Source organism: Melospiza georgiana, chromosome 7 (genome assembly GCF_028018845.1).
Source record: "Melospiza georgiana isolate bMelGeo1 chromosome 7, bMelGeo1.pri, whole genome shotgun sequence".
In the NCBI taxonomy this organism is placed as follows: Eukaryota; Metazoa; Chordata; class Aves; order Passeriformes; family Passerellidae; genus Melospiza; species Melospiza georgiana.
The window spans coordinates 5,260,895-5,267,068 of record NC_080436.1 but is presented as its reverse complement, the minus strand read 5'-3'; the positions used below and the strand labels follow the sequence as shown (position 1 = coordinate 5,267,068).

At 49.1% G+C, this 6,174-nt stretch overlaps 1 protein-coding gene across 1 annotated transcript in view; it reads left to right on the top strand.

The window, feature by feature from the left end:
* Positions 1 to 4,660: 4,660 nt before the first annotated feature.
* Positions 4,661 to 6,174, top strand: part of COL6A3 (collagen type VI alpha 3 chain) — a 57,371-nt gene continuing 55,857 nt past the window's right edge. Inside the window, exon 1 of the mRNA XM_058028233.1 lies at positions 4,661 to 4,743. The gene's annotated coding sequence lies outside the window, so the exon portion shown is untranslated. The remainder of the gene's footprint in view (positions 4,744 to 6,174) is intronic.

Sequence of the window (6,174 nt, the reverse complement as noted above, 5' to 3'; positions counted from 1 at the left end):
TGCCTACAGCAAACCCCCCCAGGTCTATTTTTCCCCTCTGCACCTTCCCAAATAACACAACACTCATTCATGGGTATGAATAATTCCTTACAATTCCTCCTGGAGTACAAATAATTCCCTGTAACTCCTCTTCGGCTCGTCTGCTGTTACATCATCCTGTCCGTGTGGGCAGTGAGTATTTCTGGCCTCTCCGTTTTTCTGACTCCAGCTCTTTTCAAGCCACCTCACCTCTCTCCCTGTAGTTAGTAACAGCCTTTTCCATCACAAAAGTTGGAATTTTCGTTGAACTGTTGAAATCCAGCCCATTCCTAACAGTTCTTTTTGTGCAGCACAAGTTGCCACAGGACACTGAGGCCGAGACTTGGAAAGGTTTTTTCACTCCCTGGAAGGGTCTAAAACAAGAAAACAGGAGTAACCCAAAGCAAAGGCTGGCAAGGTCTGTGTTGACCAAAATGCATTTCGTGCTCCCTGAGTTATCTTTTACTCTGAAAAAGAGCTGAGCTATCTTTCCTAGAAGCCAAGCATCACAGTTCACATTAGAGTTTACTGACCTACAGGCTGTGCATTGTGTTAGAGGGGAAAATATCCACATTATTTACATACTTGAGCATAGTTTGTTCCCTGTAATCACTGAAAATCCCTTCTAGCAGGAGGGCTTTTTGCAGGATGTGGTTGGTTTGAGCTCCAAGCTTCACCTTCTGAATTATGATCTCTTTTGCAGGCTGTGGATTAAGTGTGTGTATATACACTCAGATAATGCACACAGCCTGGTGTGGGCTTGTTTTTGTTGCTGAGATTTTTTTTATGAGAGGGAGAAAAAAAACCCCCACAGAATCAAAAAATCACAGAATAGTTTGGGTTGGGAAGGACTTGGAAGTTCATCTTGTTCCAACTACCTGACATGGACAGGGACACTTTCCACTAGACCAGGTTGCTCCAAGGCCCATCTAACCCAGCCTTGAGCACTCCCAGGGATGGAAGATGGGAGATTTTGCAGAGATGTTTTAAATTCTTGGCCAGTGCTGCAGGATGGGAAGGGCACATCCAAGTGTCTCTTATCTTTTCTTAATTCCCACTCTGACCTGCCCATCTAGAGATGCTCTTGCCCCTTTCCCTGACTGTTCCAAAGCCATTTGATGAGACAAAAAACCATCAAGAAATATTTGCATGAAGGCAGACAGACCAACAGAAAGCACAGGAGAAGAGCAGAACCAAGAGAACTTCAGGAAAATATTTCCTGGACCACTTCCTAACCAGGGTGCTGGGGAGGCATTTGGATAAAAGCAATAGCAAATCCTTTGGAGCTAATGAAAACCATCTATTGCAAGCAAAATTAAAATGCAATCTGCAGCCCTGCCCTCTGTCCCAGCAGAGCTGCTCTTTGCCTTCACTTCCAAGCAGCACAAAGAGTTTGTTCTTTAAAATAGGGCTGTGAGAGGTGGGATCCTGCACCCCTGATCTGCTGTGCAGATGGGAAAGTAGTGCAGCAAGCCTGGGGTTTGGTGGTACTCCCTGATTTCAGAGTAAGAAGCTTCTCTCTCTGCAGGAGCAGCTTTTATTTGAGGGGGAAAAGGTGACTTTGGGTTTTGCAGATGCCCAAGGAGTCCCTGGAGGAAAAGCCAGTAGATGGTGCTCAAGGATGGAGCCAGGATGTTCCTGGGTGTCACCATGTGTCCCCAGGGACCCGCAGCCAGCCAAGCAAAATCCTCAGAGGTTTCCTAAGTCAGGGTGGAAATTGCCCAGCTGAGGCACATCGGAAAAGAACTGCGAAATTTAACCTCTCTCTGCCAGTTTCATTGGATGTTCTTTTAAGCTGGGACCCTCCTTCTGGCAGTGGGAGGACATCAAAGCCACCTTTGCATCCTGGGGATGATGTAGCACACAGGGCTTTTAATTTTTTTTCATGGGTAGAAAGAGAATTCCTCAAAACCCTCTTCCTGACTCATAGCATTAATCACGTCTAGTTACTAATGCACCAGGGAGGAAATATTACTGAACTTAGTCCCAGATGCCTCTAGAAATTACCAGTGGGATGTGATCCAGTCTTCAACTAATTGTCAGAGGGTTTGTTTGGTGTCTGGGGGTGGAAAGTAGACTGTCCCTGCAGATGTCACCCTCTTCCCAGGGGTGTCACCCACCCCCAAAATGCCACAGCAGCCACAGCCCAGGTTCCCATGCTGGATGGGAATCATTTCTCTAGGAGTCACCAACACAAATTGTAAGGGAACTGCTAAAGGAAGGCTTGTAAAGGGTTGTGAGTGAAAGGGGGGGAAAAAATAACCCCACCCCAAAATGCCCTGAGCATCCTATCTGGCTGCTCCCCTGCTATGTGTCAGTGATAAAGCCCCTTTTTGGAAAGGAAAATCTTCCAGCTTGGTTATTACAGCCATGAGGCAGTCAGATGGGAATTGAAGAGCTCTTGCAGCCTCATTTAATTACTGGAGCACTTGGTAAAAGTCACTTCAATATTGAAACCATGTTAAGTCAAAGGAAAAAACAAAAAAAGAAATGCTAACAGCACGAAAAGAAATCAATCTAACTCCCCAGTTAATCGTGTTCTCAATTGAGCTGTGATAGGCACATTACACTGCTCACACACATTTTCACCAGTGTTGTTACATTATTTATCTGGAATTCTCTGACTTGGCTGTTTTTCACCACTGTTCTGGGGGTGCGTGGAGCTTTCCTGTGGTTTGTTCTTTTTTTTTTTTTTTTTTTTTTTTTTTCAGCCAATAAAGTGTTCCCCTGCACTCCCTCACTGCCACGCAGAAAACTCTGGTTTTCCAGGCAGATCTGAAGAAAAGGCCACGCAGATCCCAGCTGCATACTGGTTACCACTGGTGAATATAATTCTTCATTGCAATAGCAACTGTAGCCTCAAGTTCTTGCTTTGCTGAATCTCAGAATAGCCTGGGTTGGAAGGGATGTTGAAGACCACCTTGTTCTATCCCCCTGCAATGGGCAGGGACATCTTCCACTAGGCTTGGTTGCTCCAAGCCCTGTCCAAGCTGGCCAGGAACACTTCTAGGGATGGGGCATCCAAGCTGAGCTCTGCCTGACAGCTGAAATCACCTGGAAAGGCCTTTGGTTTGGATCCTTCTGCCTACATAATGCTCCTCCATCACATGTGTTTTATTTTTTAGCAGCTGTCCCTCACCCTGGGTGAAAATAAAAATAAAAATTTTTTAAAAATTAAATAAAAATAAAATAAAATAAAATAAGCTTATTGTCATGGCTTTCCAGCAGTTCCTGTTTCCACCACCCCCAGTTCAGTGCCCGCTGACACCCAGTGAGGAGCTGCAGCTCCCTTTGGCCAGGCTCATTTGTTATTTGGGAACTCCCTGCCTGTAAGCTGCAGCCTGACAGATTTTGGAGGGGTGGCATAATGCCCTGCTTGCCTTTGGCCACAAGGCTGGGGAGTTTCTCCACTCTGTCTCCAGCCTCTGCCAGCACCAAGCCAAGCACAATTTCTAAAAGGAGTTATTGCCTCAGTCCAAGGTCTCAGCACTTCCCTGAAGCATTCCAGCTATTTCTTTATGTGGCTGCTCTTTCAAACAGCACCAACCCAAGAGCAAACATCATAAATCCCCCATTTGAAAAGAAAAGAACTTGACTGTTTGGTTCCAGGGACTCCATCTCCACTCCAGCCTTATATGGAACCGAGCAAGAACAAGAGATAAGAGTTAAAGTTTCCATACCAGTGCTTATTGCAAAACACAGCCCAGCCCAGCCTGAAATCTTTGACTTTGGCCAGTGGTCCTGCTAGAATACAGGAACAGAAAACAGGATTAAATTAGCCCCAAATTTATTAGGCTCTGCTTAATGAAAGGTTAAAGTATTCTTTCACTTCACATGTGTGAAAAAATTTTAAAAAAATTTAAAAAAAACAGCCAGTCAGGAACTTGCAGACTGGATTGGCTGCCTTTTAAACTTATATATATTTTAAAATACATATCCTTATGCTAAGGTGTTCTAAGTTATGAATAACATAAATCCTCCACTTCTGCCTGCCCATCTGGGGATGTATAAATGCTTTATCCAGCCTCTCTCCCCTTGTGCTGGTGTTAGAACCATTCAGGCAGAGATGCTGTGCTTTACCCAGCCTCGAGCATCTCCGAGCGGCGCTGCTCCGTCGGGATGGTCCTTGGCACATCCCTGCTCCTGCAAACATCCAGCACCCAAAGACATGGTTCAATCAGCTTCCTCCAATCCCACAGGGCTGTTTTTTAAAAATCTTTCCTCCTTCTTTTTTTTTTTTCTGTTTGTTTTTTAAATTTTAATATCTATTTCCCACCAACGAGGGAGGAGCAGCGCTTCGAACGCGGCAGGGCCAGCGCGGCGAGGGGGAAGCCGCAGATTGCGGAGGCGTCCCCCGAAGAGAGAAGGGGGGGAATGACTTTGTGTGTGTGTGTGTGTGTGTGTGTGTGTGATGAGCAGCTCTGACCTCAGCCCCGGGAACGCCAGCACCAACCATCTGGATCCCATTTGCGACGCCCGGCCCCCCGGCATTGCCGAGCCAGCCGCCTCCTCCGGCCGCGCTCAGACCCACGGCAGCCGCCGCGCAGGGACCAGCGTCCCTCCAGAGCCCTGTCCCGCCGCTGCTCCCTCATCCCAGCGCCGCCTGCACCCCGCCAGAGGGGACCGGGGAGGCTGAGCAGCGCCGCACGCCATGAAGCAGCGGTGAGAGGCGCTCCGGAGAGGAAAATCCTGGAGTAAGGAGCTCTTCTGGAGGTTCACTCAGGGGTAAGTGCTGCTTACCCCTCGGCAGCTGCTAAGGCATGGCTCTTCTCCTTGGTGGGGTGGTATATCTGGCGGTTTTTCAGCCACCCCCTGGTCTCCATCACTCTCAGGAAAGCTGCCGGCTCGCTCAGCCCGTGAGCTCCTCCTGGAGCTGATGCACCGCAGGTGTGTGGGAGCACTCCTGTCCCCACCACTGCAGGGGAACTGAACCCATTCAAGGCTATTTCCCCCGTTGCCTCAGCGTGGGTTTTGGATTTGGTGCCTCGGAATTGCTGCAGCAGCAGAGTGATGGGATGGGATGGGATGGGAGCAGGATGACAGGGGAAGCAGTGCCCCAAGGAGGGCATGTGGTGGTTTTTGGGAAGATGTATCAGGACAGGGAGGTGGAGGCGTCAATGGGACCTTGCAAGGAACGTGCTGAGGGGGTATCTCAGTGCCCCTTTCCTGCTCCCAGGGCTAGGGGATGTTGGATAGCTGCCCTCACCCCTCCTGCCCCGAGGTGAGGTAGGATGAACCCAGCAGAGGTGTTCAGCTGTGCCAACTCAGGTTCTGCTGCCAGGCGTGTCCCCACTGCTCTGGGGTGGGCCAGCATATGGCTCCAAGGATAATCCTCATCCTCTTGTGGTCATCCACAGAGAGGGAAATTACCCAAACAGCAGCTTTTCCCCTAAGGGAAAGGGCTCTCCAGCCATGCATGGAGCTACTGTCCCCCTCCACAGCTCCCTCTGCTCTCCCTCCTGCCTTCCCCAGCCCTTTCCCCCTGCAGCCCCAGTTGCCCTGAGCCTCCTGGGACGTGCTGAGGGGGCGGCTATGACTAATCTGGAGACACCCTGCCACCATCCCTTCCCAAGCAGAGCTGGGGCGAGAGATGCTTGTGGCCAAACTGGTTTCCTGACCAAGCAGAAGGACCAAAAGTGGCTGGAATGGGGGTAGCCAAAGCCCCTCTGGTTCCAGTGAGTGCAATGGGAAACTCTCTGCTCATTTCTGGTTGCTGTGATGATTCATGTGCATGCTCTTGGGGGAGAGGAATCTTTCCGCTGTTTTTCAAAATTTTGGTTTTGCCCCATTTCTTGCTGGTTTAGGGAAAAAAGAATCAGTATTTGTGGTTGTGTAATTATGGTGCTTATATAGTGATATGTATTATGTTTGTTCTGGGGCACAAATGCCCAGTTTAGGAGGTTTGTAGGGAGATGCCTCCAGACTAATGCTGTTGCAGGGAGCTGGAGAATTCCTTCAAGGTCATGTAAGAATGCAGTGGTGGCAGAGGAGAGACTCAACTCCACTTCTCCCTGGCACCATCCCTTCAGTCAGAGCTCAGGCAAACAGGCTTTTCATCCCCAAAATTTCTCTGTCTTTGCAGAGGGGCTGACCGTGAGCAGGGCTGTGCCAGTGTTTAAGACAGGAGTGCAGGGCTGTGTGCTTGCTGCCACCACA